Here is a 14980-nt window from a genome sequence, read left to right as displayed (position 1 = left end):
AGGATCGGGCAGGTGGTGGTGATTGGTGGCAAAACAGAATGACTTGAAGGAATTTTGGTCAAGCTAACCCTAAATAAGCTATACTCTGTATAAGACAACAGGTTGCCCTTCATCTGAGAGAAGAGAACCTGCCATAAAAGATAACAGGTTGCCCGTGATCTGAGCGAAGAGAACCCGCCTTAGTCTACGTTAATTTCTTCTCGGGATGGAAATGTGCGGGTCCACGTATAAATGTCTAGAGCCGCCTTGGAGATGCAGTTACTTTCTCTACCGTCGGCGTACCTTATTTACATTTAATTACTGGATTAGAATGCAATTGCAGTTCATAAACAATGCCATCATATGAGGACATAACTAAAGAAAAATCCGTGTTGGTATCAAATTAGTGTTAGGAAAATGTGGAACTGTAGATGGAGCACGTACTTGTTCCAATTTTGATTTTATAACAATATGTTCAAGGAACTAGCATTCATTTCTGTATTACTTTATACTGTAAGGCTTTGCCAGAACAGTAGTACTACCATGCTATCCACCCCGCCAGTCAAAAGATCTATCTATCTATAGCCCGACGCCATAATCCTGCAAAGGGTGGCCGCAGACAAAACGCCTCCAAGTCGCTCTGTCAACCACCATTTGACTGCCCTCTTCCAACTGCCTCCCTCCTCCCTCATATACCTCTCAAATCCATCCCTCCACCTCATCCTCGTTCTTCCCTTCCCTCTCCCTCCCCCCACTTCATTTACATACACCCTCTTAGTCAGTCTTTCATTCTCCATTCTCTCCACATGTCCAAATCACCTCAGTGTATTTCTCCTAATTTTCTCAACCACATCCACATCCACCCCACAACGTTCAATGATGATTTTTCAAATACAAGACAATTATGTTCATCTTTGGAGAGACCTTTCGAACTGGAAGAGTAAAATTTAGCCTTCATTAATGCATCCAGTATATGCATATTAAACATATATACAGTATGCATGGAAGGACACAAGTCAAGAGTGAGAGCAGTGGAAATGAGTTATTTAAGAGGAGCCTGTGGAGCCTGTGGAGCGTTGTGGTGTGGATGTGGATGTGATAGGAAGCGTTAGGAGGAACACACTGAGGTGGTTTGGCCATGTGGAGAGGATGGAGGGTGAGAGACTGACGAGGAGAGTGTATGTGAGTGAGGTATATATATATATATATACAGTATATATATATATATATATATATATACAGAATGTGTACATATACCTATAAAGAGAGAGAGAGAGAGAGAGAGAGAGAGAGAGAGAGAGAGAGAGAGATGTGTCGGTTTGTGTGGATCCCTCAACTGACCACCAATGTATCAGCTTATTGGAACACCACAGCTGATCACCGATTTATATATCAGCTTAGCCGTGACTGCACTGTTCCAAGCAAGGTTATCAAGGTATAACGTTCCACCTGGTCGAAGTCACTTCCGGCTGACACTCTCCACCAAATGTCTTCACACACTGGAGATGGTGGGAATCGGTGTCGATCCTGTTGAAGGAATTGTAGAGGTAGCGTGTGCAGGTGAACTGAAAGCTGGGCAGATTTATCCCTTTTAATGGCCACAGAAAGATACAACTGCGACACAGAGAGAGCCCAGAGTATATACGTCCCTCTTGTTTGAATGGTAAGTGGTTTCTGTCTAGCTGGCCGGCCTCCCCACTGGGAGTGGCGCTGAGGTCAGCTAAATCAGCGGTGCCAAACCCCACAGACAACTGGGATTTATACATGAATAGAAGCATCACAACTTTATAATGCACATTATACACCTCAATAAAGTGGTATTGATTACATTAAAGTATACCAACGGGTAAACATGTCCCCCAAGACTTTAAAGATATATACAATTAATATTTCTCTATCGCCTTCTCTTTACCCTCATTGTTTATGATAGAAAATGCTGGGCTCTGCAAGTCTAGTGCTCATCTCATTCCCACACCACACTTATAGTAACATGGTGCTTGATTGATTATCATCACAATATATTACACACACGTTATGTTTAAACACCTTTGTATGTAATATGTAAAAATAGTGTGAGACTACAGCTCATCATGGAAACGATGTCTGGCACCAAAACATTGCTCGGCCACACCTTTTCGACGTCCCCGTCGACACTGTTGTCCTAACTACCGTGTAGCCCAACCAATGTGTAGAGTAGCTAACTATGCAGGCAAGTCCACTTGCGATCCGCGAGTACGGACCTGTGGTTAGTGGGTTTCTCATTCGGCCTCGTAGATAGTAGCCCCAAACACAAACACAGGACAAGACCACAATAAGTAAAAGACCAACGCCAGGACCAAAATAGGAAGGAGAAAGGTATGAAGGGAGATAGGACAGTACATATGGTTCTAAATCAGTCTGGTTCAGCTGGGTGAGGAACTGTATCTCTGAGCACATGATTTAGCCTAGTCACATTCAAGGTAGAAACATTGAATGAAGGTATAAAGGGTAGTAATTGGGACGAGAAGTTCACCGACAAGGGTAGATTGTGCTTGTTAGGTAGAACTGCTATCTCTTTACTGTGCAACTCACAATAATTGGGTGCATCATAGTAACCCTTTACCCTAAGGAACTGGTTTTGTGAGGCACATGTGAGTGTTACGTCCTCTATCTCAAGAAAGAAGTATTGTTTTGCATGTACATGAGCATGGAAAACTGACTTCAGTTGAATGGGTTGGAAAGTGCAATGTTGCGGTGCAGAGGAACTGTTTGTGTCCAACAAGGTCATCTTACACTTCTCTACTTCTGACGGAATGAAGACGAAATGGAAAGCAGGACATACATGGAGATCAAGAAATGAGGCCTTACTCTTCTTAAATTCATCCACAGTCGTTTCTGCTATAAACCCTTTGTCATCCGACACCACTAGCACCTCTGGTCCCTCATTCAGAATGACAGGTGTATTGTTAGTAGTAGCAAAAGGGAAGAGAATGAACCGCCATGCATGATATGTTACAGCATTCCTCATAGGTACCAATATCAGGATGCCATCATGGGTCACCTGGGCCTCTAACAATGGGTAATAATATTCCAGTTGACTCATACTAAAAAGTGGTGTAAATCCATGCTTCATCATAGCTACGTCAAGAGCATTGTTCAAAATGTGAGTAGGAAGCAATAAAGCATTAACCCTATTCAAACTTGCATCGATTAAGCAATCCACCCATATGCTGCATGCAACTCCAAAGCAGTGGTTGACTCGTCGAGAGCATGTAAGTACTCAGCGATTGCTAAGTTAGTCAAGGTTGGTAGGTTGGTTTTGATGTTGTTCACAACTCCTACGAGATGGTTGGTAGTCTTAATTATCTCGTTAGCTTTGTTAGTGAACTCACCTAACTGTTCATGTTATTCGCCTTAGCCGCCAATGCCAAATCATGCATCTGTGTACCCAATTGCATCATGTTCTTGTCTAGCGCTGTACCAAAAAGCGTACCAAAAAGCTTTTGAGACAGGATACCTAGGAGATCCACAAGTCCTCTCTTAGTATGTGCATGGACATGCTTGGAAAGATCAGAGTTTGCATTAGATAAAGCGACATGTAATTTAGTGAGCCTGTCTGTGAGCCTATCTATATGTCCAGTGTGAAGCTCGGTTATGCTATGCAAGGTTTGTGCCAAAGCTTCATTATCTAAGGTCGTCAACTGTGGGTTTCGGTTGAATAACTTGCCGACTTCCGACAATTACTGTCTGAGGTGAAACAATCCCTTAGAGACCTCTTTAACAGTATCTGGAGCTTGGAGGTATCCTTCCATTGGATAGTAGATGCATACTGCATCCTCTACTACCACTACCTCTCCAAGTGGGCTCTTCAGTGCTCTGGCACCAACGCAGTCGTGTTCGTGTCCGATGTCATTCCATAGGTCCACACCAAGCAACGCGAGAGGAGTACAAGCCACAGCCAACACATATTCTGCAAGAGAAGATACTCCCTTAATCGCTCTTGCTGTGGGATCGTAGCTTGCTGCGATACTCTTGGTTAGGGACAGGTACGGACAACAACATAGACTGCGACGAAGACAGAGGGGACAACACATCAGACGATTGGTTAGTTAGGCTTAGCTCTTGACTTACTGGTTTGATCCTGTCAGCATGTACTGCCTCCTGAGTTCCATTAGCATCATCCCTTATTCGATAAGTATGTCCACGCACTTGTTCCACAATGGTATATGGTCCACAGAACTTAGGTCTGAGCTTGGAAGTTCTCTCAGGGTTGTTGATCATAGCCTTTTGGCCTATCTCCAACGTTTTTTTTTTTTTTTTTTTTTTTTTGACTACCTTTGTGTTGTTTCACCATCATCTCCGCTCTTGAGGCTTTTAATCTTTTTCGTACTTCACTATGTATGCGTTGAAACTTTGCAAGCTGGACTTCGGCGTAATTCTCTTGATTATACACTGGGGTAGGAGATCCAGCCAGCAAATCGTAGGTAACACCTTCTCCTCTCCATAAAAGATATAATGAGGAGATTTCCCCATTGTGGAAAACTGAGTCTAACAAGACCAAAAAAAAAAAAAAATGAATAAACAAATTGTTTGTTACACAGTGTTATTAATCAGCTGAACGAGAATGATGTGTAAGACAAACTTTATTATTCTTCCAATGACGGGACAGGCCAACTCTTTCAATCCGAGCTCGTTTTATTTTTTCTGTTTCCAGACAATTTTATTATGTTTAGGAAAGCACCCTGACATTTATGAGGTTCAAGTACGTACTGATCAAGAACATTCATAGACATGACTAAACTCTCTCCTGTCTTTCTCCACTCTGGCGTATTGACTGTTATCGTATTCCAGCGAATCCCGGCATATCTCCGAATTTAATTACCCAACTCATTCACTGTCCATCTCTCCCTCCCCACCTTAGAGCTGCCACTCATTTATACTGGTTGTTTACCATTTATATTTGGTCCATACAACGCGACCTGTCCACATCCATTTGTTTTTTTAGTGTGGTGATTATATCCTCAACTCTTCTGTTTCCTTGTCAAGAAAGTTCTCTACTTGATTCTTCAAGTGATACTGTTCATTACTCTCTCAGAACTCCAGAGTGCATGTTTTGCAGGACTCTAGGTCTCGGATCCATTAAAAATGTAATAAGAAAATATTAATAATAATAATAAAAAAATAATAATAATAATAATAATCTATCTGTCTATTGCCAGACGCCTCAATCCCGTTTGGGGTGGCCACAAACAAAACGCCTCCACGTCGCCCTGTCCCCCGCCATTTCACTGCCCTGCTCCCAACTCACACCCCCCTCTCTCATATACCTCTCCACCCCATCCCTCCATCTCATCCTCGGCCTCCCCCTCCCTCTTCCCCTCTCCACCTCACTCACATACACTCTCTTCGTCAGTCTTTCACCCTCCATCCTCTCCACATGGCCAAACCACCTCAGTGTGTTCCTCCTAACGCTTCCTATCACATCCACATCCACACCTCAACGCTCCTTTATATCCTCATTTGTCAGCCTGTCTCTCCATGTGACTCCACAGGCTCCTCTTAAATAACTCATTTCCACTGCTCTCACTCTTGACTTGTGTCTTTCCAACAACGTCTAAGCTTCATTTCCATACGTTAGAGTTGGTATCACAATACTGTCATGTAGTAACTTTTTCACTTCCATGCTCACTTCTCTGTTTCTTATCACTGCCTTCAAAGAACCAGCAACCTTTCTTCCCTGCTGTACCCTTTCAAGCACTTCACCTTCCAAACCTCCATCCTTACTCATCACACTACCCAAGTATTTAAACGTACTCACATTTTCCAATTCCTCACCATCCAACCTCGCTGTACATTCACTGACTTCACCTCTCTCAAAGACCATCATTTTACTCTTCCCTACATTCACCTTTAGATTCCATTTCTTACACACTCTCCCAAACTCATCCACCAAGCCTTGCAGCTCCCCTTCGTCTTCACTCAACAACACAGTATCATCTGCAAACAACAGTGCAGGGAGTTTCCAAACACTATCGTCTCTCACCAGGGCCACTCCAACATCCACTACCCTACCTTGTACCTCTTTTATTACCCCATCCATGTACAGATTGAACAACCATGGAGACATGACACATCCCTGTTTCAACCCAACCTTCAAATAGAAAAATTCACTTAGTTCACCATCCACACGCACTGCAGCCTTAGCACCATCATACATACTCTTCACAGCATTCGACAACTTTCCATCTACTCCATATATTCTTAATACTTTCCACAATCCTTGTCTACACCCTGTCATATGCTTTCTCCAAATCCATGAAAGCCGCATACAACTTCTTTCCCTTCTCTAGAAACTTTTCCACTAAAGATCTAAGAATGAATATCTGATCTACACAACCTCTTCCCTTCCTAAAGCCTCCCTGTTCTTCTCCAACTAATTTCTCTATTCTTTCTCTAACTCTGTCAATAAGTATCCTACCATACACTTTTCCTATTATACTAAGAAGACAAATGCCCCTATGATTACCACACACTTCTTTTTCCCCTTTTCCTTTGTACAAGGGAATAATTATACCTGACTTCCAATCCTCCGGTACTCTACCTTCCTCCCAGGCCAATCTGCACATCTTCCACATCCATTCTACTACAATCTCTCCCCCATAATAATGATAATAATAATAATAATAATAATAATAATAATAAATAATAATAATAACAATAATGATGATGATGATAATGATGGTGATGATGATGATAATAAAAATAACAGTAATGATAATAATAGATGATACTGATGACTGCGATTATCCCTTCCAGTTCGAAGAGTCATAATGGTTAAACAAAGTCAACTGGAAACAGTTATCTATCAGTCTGTCCATTATCATTTCCTTTACTGCCCAATCAAGAGAGTGAAGGCCCTGGGTAGGCTACTTAGTGCTAACATTTAAGACGAGAATGACCACTCACCCTACCCTGAGTGGCATGACTTAAGCAGTAAATCTCAACCAATTTTTTTTACGTAAACCCTAACGGGCTACACCCAGTTTCAGTTTCTGAATCTACTAGGCCACCAAGCGCCCATTTGGCTGTCTAGTTACCACCCAACGTAGTAAACGATTTCCTGAGCTGAGAGAGAGAGAGAGAGAGAGAGAGAGAGAGAGAGAGAGAGAGAGAGAGAGAGGTCGTATTTCATCAAGTGAGAGGTTGGTGGGCATCATCACCTATCACATCGAGAAACATCAGAAATATATTAAGGAAGCCTTTAGGTAGCTAATTGAAATAGATTATGCCTATCGACTGTACAAAGGTCATCCAGACAAATAACCATGAACCACTTCAGTGCGATTACTTTTATAATTAGCATTTGTGAAATCTGGGGAGATTTTTCAATGCGGAGAGGATGCATATTTTCTATACTAACCTGTTCTATAACAGTGTACTCTCCTACCCTGTGTAGTATCATTTAGCAGCAGTAAGAATAAAGCAGATTTAACGTCCTCGTAGTCAAGGGCTTAATAAAAGATGTGTTCATCATTTTTTGCTTAAAACTGCTAAAAATTAGTCAAAGGCAGTGTCACACTGGGTCAAAAGTGGCTAACATGCGAGCAGCTTTTGTGAATCACAACAGCTAGCAAAGTTGAGCTGCCGTCACACGCGTGTGTTTTAGCGAGCCTAAACGGTTAGCTGTCGTCTGCCTTGGTGCCTCGTGGTCATTTGTAAACAAACCAGCACGGTGTACGCACTCCCTTTTCCTAATTCTGCATCTGCCTCAGGTACTTCAGCAACTCCAGAGCCACAGGGCAGTCTGTTAGAGTTTTCTTTGCTGCAGGATCCGTATCAAATACTGGTCACAGTTTGCTTTCCACTTATTGTTTGGAAACAAAACAGACAGCCTCCGAGGCTGGTCACCAGAGTGTCTGAATACTGATTTCGTGGCACAGGAAAAAAATAGAAATGAATAAAAACCACAGGAACTAAATTGTATTTACTTAACAGTTTTGGTTAAAGTTTCCTTCTGTGATACCACAATATTTTCTCACCAGTTACAAAATCAATATTAGGCTCATTTGAGTTCTAATCACACAAACAAGCTGTAAGCGAAAACTGTTATCCATTTCGCCTTGCAGGCGAAATCTCTCACTCCGCGGGTCATTTTGACTAACGGCTCACAAAAGCTGCTCACATGTTAGCCACTTTTGGCCCAGTGTGACGCCGCGTTAAGTTGAGGAAGTTGCTGTGACGTGATTTTAAATCCCCTCAGTCCCAAACCGTAATTTTTACCCCCCCCCCCTTTTTTTTTTGTTACCAGACAGCCTTATTCAGCTTAGGAAAGACCTCAGGTAGAAGGGTTTAATGAAGACAATATACACCCCTTTCACTTTGAAATATTTATCCTAAGGTGAATAAAGCCATCTAGAGGAACCTAGAATCGGCAGGTTCATAAAAATGTATTCTGTCTTCTGAAAGGACTAAACCAAAAGTGTCTATCTGGATATATATCTGTCTTTGTCAGTTTATCTATCAGTATTTCTATTGCCGCAACAGAAAACTTACAACTCCAATCAAACTTATCCTGACTCACCAGCAGTCCATCACGTTACGCCCTTTCACTTTCATCGACGTTTTATTTACATACTGCAGACGAGGAGGCAGTTGGTGTGAGCTGGTTAGAGGAGCTGCGAGATAGACTGACATCTCCATTTACGTTGGGACAGGACTGTGACGCGAGACGAGGACGGAGTAACGAGAACAGTGCGCTGTGATGGCTGGGTGGCAGGTGTGGAAGAAGGTGGCACGGAGGAGAAGGAGGTGGGATTCAGGATGTGGGAGGGGTGGCAGGTGGGGGATATGATAGGTGACGACGGGAGGGTGAGACATTGGAGATGGGTGAGGGTGACGTGTTACAGTAACTTGGAAGAGTGGTGGGGATGGAGATGAGAAGGGGTTAAGTGTTGGGGGTGGAAGGGGTGGTAAGTGGGGAGAGGGGATAGATGACAGAGAGGAAGAGGTGTTGGAAATGGGAGAGTGTTAGGTGATGGAGGTAGGAGGGGGTGGGGATGGAGGTGGGAGGGGTTAAAGTGTTGGTGGTGGGAGGTGCGCGGAGTGGTAGGGGTAGTGGAAGGCGCATGTGGGGGAGGAGATGTGGCCACCGGGAAAGGGGTGGGTGGATGCAGTGTCACACCCAGCAGAGTCCCACGTCACCGAGACAGGCAACACATTTAATCAACTTGTTATTTGAGAAACTGTCTTTAGGAAGGGAGAGAAAAACATTAATTTTGGTATCTACAATTGCGTCAGTTTCTTATATTTGCACTTGCGTTAGTCTTTACTGTATATAATATGGATATCTATATGTTATTTGTTTTTCTTTTTAATGTCTAACCACCTGTACATATACCATATAGTCTGTGTGTAGTTCAAAGGCTGTTACAATTACCATATTTCCTGCTTGCAGTTGTTAAGGTGTGCCAATGTTATGCCAAGGCAGCAGGAGAATTATGACAAAAAAATTTTAATGTGTGTCACAGTGTATAATAGGCTGTATATCGTACATAATAACATTTTTTATTTCAGTGTGTGTTTCTGAGACATCTACTGCGTTAAAGACAGACATTTCTATATAACAAAGAATACAAACCGAACCTTAAAGTGATTAATAGCATGAACAAAAACTATGTTCCACCAATATCCGACTATGTGAGGAACGCTGTGTTTCAAGTGGCACCTCTGGATGGATCAGCATGGAGGTGAAGCCTTAAAACAAGAATATTCGGTGAATCTACTAACGCTTCAAGGTGTTACGTGAGAGATAATGTAGAAGGACTGAAAAGCAAGATACCTATAGAAACTTTTTGGAATTATTCAGGACTAAATTGTCCTGCTCTTCTCCATACGGACTAAACACTTAACAGGCTCTGAACTCTGGCAGTGTAGGCTCTACAAAGGGAGATAGCGGGTGGAGTGGGGTGATGTGAATGTGAGGAACGGAGTGGAGGTGTGAGTGTGATGTAGCGGGAGTGGTGTGGCGGTGATGGTGGTATGGTAGTGCCTGGGAATCACAAGGACCACACCACCACCCTGCTCCTACACACACAGGCCACCATGTCTCCACCACTACCAGACGGAACACTTCCAAGGTCAGTACATTTCTCTCTAAACAATTCACCATTTATCCGGTAGGACAGAATTGTCCAGCCAACACCCCAAGAGTAGCATCCGACTGGAGGACAATTTATCTCCTGCTGCTTTCCGAAGATCAAGTAAATATACACACACACACACACACACACACACACACACACACACACACACACACACACACACACACACACACACACACACACACACACACACAAACAAACACAAAAACACAAAAACACACACACACACACACACACACACACACACACACACACACACACACACACACACACACACACACACACACACACACACACACACACACACACACACACACACACACACACACACACACACACACACACACACACACACACACACACACACACACACACACACACACACACACACACACACACACACACACACACACACACACACACACACTAAAATCTTTACCAACTCATATTTATTCTCATACACAGTCATGAACTCTTATTTACACTTTCTCTAATCATCATCATCATCATTGGCAGCCAGCGTAGAGGTTAGAAGACACAACTTTCGTTTTTTTTTTTTTTTTTTCAGTTTTGTTTTACATTATGCCAGTAATAAATTCAGGTTACTTTGAGGCTATTTAGGGTTTTCATATTTAATCATGCCTAACCTTGTAAAATCAGGTCTTGCAAGTAATTTCATGTATTGTTACAGCCATTTCTATACTCAGTTTCAAGCATACTCGGACACATTTAAAGACACTGAGGCACATATGTTACATTTCGGTTCAAGTCGGGTTAATTCAATCCAGTTAAGGTTATATCAGGACCAACCAGTTCAAAGTAAGTCTATTCAGGCCACGTTAAGTCAGTTAAGGCTCTTCACATCTAACCAGGCCCAGTCAGATCAGAGATCAGATAAGTTCAGAGCCATTCATTGACAGTTCGTTTCAGACAAAATTATTAATCCAGTTAATTGTATTAAGGCAACTTAGGTCATTTAAGGCTCTCCGCATCTATGCCTACCCAGGCAGGGCAATTCATGTCAGTTCACAGCAATTTGGACACATTTCGGTCCATCCCTAGTTATTAGTGTCACCTCAGAACTGTTTAGGCCCATCTCATCCTTATCGACCCGGTCAGGTTACATTATGCAGGCTTTAGGATATTTAGCATCAGTGAGGCCCATTCACGTCATTTACTGTAGGTCGTCAGGTCCATCACAACTGTTAAAGTCTAGTCAGAGCAGTTCAAGACCATTCAGTTCCATTAAGTTTCAGTTATGTCCAGTTAGAACCAGCGAGGGCCTTCACATTCAGTCGTGCTCCACTGTATCAGTTCGGGTCCATCCAGATAGTTTTCGTCATCAGTTAGCCCATTTCGGTAACTTTGGACCGATTCACATCTATTCAAGCAAGCGTAGTCATTTTAGTCATTCTGTTTATTTTTATCTACATTCAAATCTAAGTACTGTACATCGTTACAGACCTATTTCAGTCCGTATAGCTAGGTTCACCAAAATGGGTTGTAACCCACTACAGGGGAGCATTGTCCTACTGTCGAAAGAAGTAGTCCTGCATTAGCTAGAATGAGTAACTAATTGCTTCCCTACCCTTTAAAGTCTAAATGGGTATGCTCAGCCTCGTCCCGTTAAAATCAGAAACTAATGCCGGAGTGTGTTGAGCTATATCGACTTACAGTAGACAATTCAATTTCGATTTGTACAAAATAACGCAAGTATACGAGTACAGATGACAAGGAAGGGAGTAGAGGGTATTTAACTTGTATAATAATTGTGTTCCATAAGTTGTGGGTAAAAAAAAATAATAATAATAATCTAACAACGTCTTTACAACATAAATATAAATTTTCTCAGAAAGGAATGAAAAGTATACTGATATAGGCTACATATATCAAGTGGAGGGATAAGGTGAGAGGTTCATGAGAGCAGACGAAACTAATATAAATAATAGTCACAACTACGTTTTTCGACGGGCAATAAGAGGTGGACAGTTTCTGTAAGTTGAGTGGTTACCCAGATTTTGGAGTCCAAAAAAGTAGTAGGTAGTGGAGATGATAAAATTAGATATGAAAATATTCACGGAATGGGATACTATAAGGTAAGAACGTTGAAGTAAGAGTGGAGATTGTTAGTTGAGTGCCAGTAGGAGTCATTGCCTTATAGTGAACTGAAATTGGGTGCTGTTGCTGATGGTTATCATGATAATGATGATGACGATGATGATGATAATCATTATTCACAATGTGGTCATCCAACTGAAGAAGTACATACAAAACCAAAAAATTCTACTAGAATCGTGCTTATTTTCCACTTAACGACTTTCAGAATGTAGTCGTTCAGCCTTCACACTTCTTTTTTTTATGCCTGGGAGAAAGTGGTAGGAGTTCGAAATATCCTACAGCAACTCGTCAAACACGATCGGTAGTAGGGAAAAATACAAAGACGTCTTTTCCATGTAGGGTCTGCAGCCGCATCTTTCCCTCTGTAGTGTTAACAAGGATGACGTATTGTAGCCTATTCCTGCCATTACCACACGATATTAATCAGTTTAAGAGCATCATGTGGCACTGGAGGGATTAGAGAAGGATAGATCTAAGGCCCCCTCCTCCTCCCAGTCCGAAAAAATTCCCCCAGAGTGGATGAATCGTTTGGTTGTAGAAAAACTTTATCGAAAGTAGCGTAATCGGGCTGTAAGAATAAGCAACTTCACTCAGATACCGCGTTTTATATGCAGTTACTGCTATCAACCGTCGCTTTTATTCAGTTTTGGAGAGGCTTCTAAAACTAAAGAAATAAGATATGGCCTACATTAACCTTGCCGCTATAGGGACGTGTCCTCAGTTGAATAAAATAATCTGATGATAGACATGAGAAGAAGAAGAAGAAGAAGTAGAAGAAGAAAGAGACGACGAAGACGAAGAAAACAAAAACAAAGACTAAGGCGATGGCGATGGCGAGACGATGACGATTAGATTAATGCCTGCCAATTATACGATGATCGTTAAGGCGGACTATTAGTTATTTTAGCTGAGTCCCTGTTTATCTGAGTCCTAATTTCCATCAAGTTTATGACAAGGAATAGTCTTATTTGCATCCAAGAGAGGTGAAATGATCCGTCTTGATGAGGCCAGGGACGTGGAGAAGGGGGTTTGGTGGATTGGGAGGGATGTGAAGAAAGGGGGTAGAATTAATTAAGAAGGAAGCGTACCGCCCCTCACACTTGCCACAAAGACAAAAGAAACCTACACAATGCCCTTATTGTTCCTTGTTTAATTAATTTTCTCTCATTTGAGGCCACCTTTATTACCTCGAACTTGACCCATTATGGATGAGACAGCTCTTCTACTCAAGGATAGGCTTTCTTATTCCACAGAGAGTGAGATACAAGAGCCTGAGGATTCCAGTACTAATACCATTAACCCTCATGGTAGAGGTAACTCGGATTTTTTATTGAAACTATGCCACTAAGCAGTTGTATACTACTGAGTGTTAGTATGGGAGCTTTAAAGCGTTGATAGTCATATCATCACTTCCCTTGTGTGGTATTCTGTTTCTGCTATTTTAGATATTTTAATTCAGGTAAGAAATCGACCCCCGTGTTAATGTTGATTGAAATAATTCTTTCGTGGTTCGAACAACTCTAGCATTTTATTCCAGATAGTGCAAAATAATTTTATTTAGCTGAGAGTGAGTCATACGAACGCGAGAGTTAATAACCATTTAAGGATGACTGCCATTGAAAACACCCATTCCCACCAAATCCGCCAATGGGATTTGATTAGATTAGACGGCAATCACTGTGGTATTTGTGTTCATAAATATTCATGTTGTAACATACCACAAATTGGTCTATATTTCACTTTGTTTCATGTTATGTGTGAATGTCCGCTCTAGTTTCCATGGCCGTGTCATCGTCACATTCGTCAGATTTAGTGCACTTTTAAATTTTCGCCCAGATTTTTGATGCATAGTAAACTAATTTAATATTAGATATATCCCTGTTCCACTTTAAGATTTCTGTTATTAAAATATAACTGCGATGTTTTCTAAATAGTGTACTTAAAATATATATATATATATATATATATATATATATATATATATATATATATATATATATATATATATATGGGGGGGGCGGTGGCTCAATCGATAGAGAGGTGGCCTGCAGTTCTAATGGACCCAAGTTCGAATCTCGGCTGGGGCAGGGAACAGTTTAAGAATTTGAATTTGATAAAAACCAATCTTTACTGATCTACCAGAAGACCCGCCGACATGTCATAAAAATACCCCCGCTAATACCAGTACACCAGTCCTGTATGAGACAGCCCTAGCATGTATTCAATATGGACGGTGGGTGTTAGTGCCGAAGTGGTGGCATGTAGAGGTGTATGGTATGTAAGGGAGGACTACTGGGCCCCGGAATCAGGCTGAAAAGCCTATGCCCAGAGTCGGACACATATATATATATATATATATATATATATATATTGTTACGCCCACGTCCATCACTGCCACAGGCTCCAACGGTACAGGAAGGACGTTGTCCAGTGAGTTGTTCTTATGGGCAGCCTTTGGGTGAACAAGATCGGCTCATACGTGGTAAATATCCACTGGCTTCTTAAGTTTGCTGTCTTCATTTTCCAAAGAAATTCAGTTATTGCTTGCCGGTTTCACGTCACTGTTTTCATAAGTACCGGTGATATAGCTACAGCCTTCACTAACTGCACCGACACTGAACTGACAGTGAACTATACTCAAACTGAACTGAAACGAAACTGACTGCCCAAAGCTCTTTCACCTCCTTAAATAGCCTTCCCTGCTTCTCAAGAATTCTAGTACATTCTCGAAGGGGCAACAGTTA

General features: G+C 41.8%; 1 protein-coding gene across 1 annotated transcript in view; it reads left to right on the top strand.

Moving 5' to 3' along the window:
- Positions 1–10014: 10014 nt before the first annotated feature.
- LOC145397800 (uncharacterized) overlaps positions 10015–14980 on the top strand; it is a 326950-nt gene continuing 321984 nt past the window's right edge. Inside the window, exon 1 of the mRNA XM_080270821.1 lies at positions 10015–10094. The gene's annotated coding sequence lies outside the window, so the exon portion shown is untranslated. The remainder of the gene's footprint in view (positions 10095–14980) is intronic.

Source organism: Coenobita brevimanus, chromosome 43, assembly GCF_032717465.1.
Source record: "Coenobita brevimanus isolate Jiangsu-jjx chromosome 43, ASM3271746v2, whole genome shotgun sequence".
Lineage (NCBI taxonomy): Eukaryota > Metazoa > Arthropoda > Malacostraca > Decapoda > Coenobitidae > Coenobita > Coenobita brevimanus.
The sequence above is the reverse complement of the archived record's forward strand: the minus strand, read 5'-3'. Positions and strand labels throughout refer to the sequence as shown.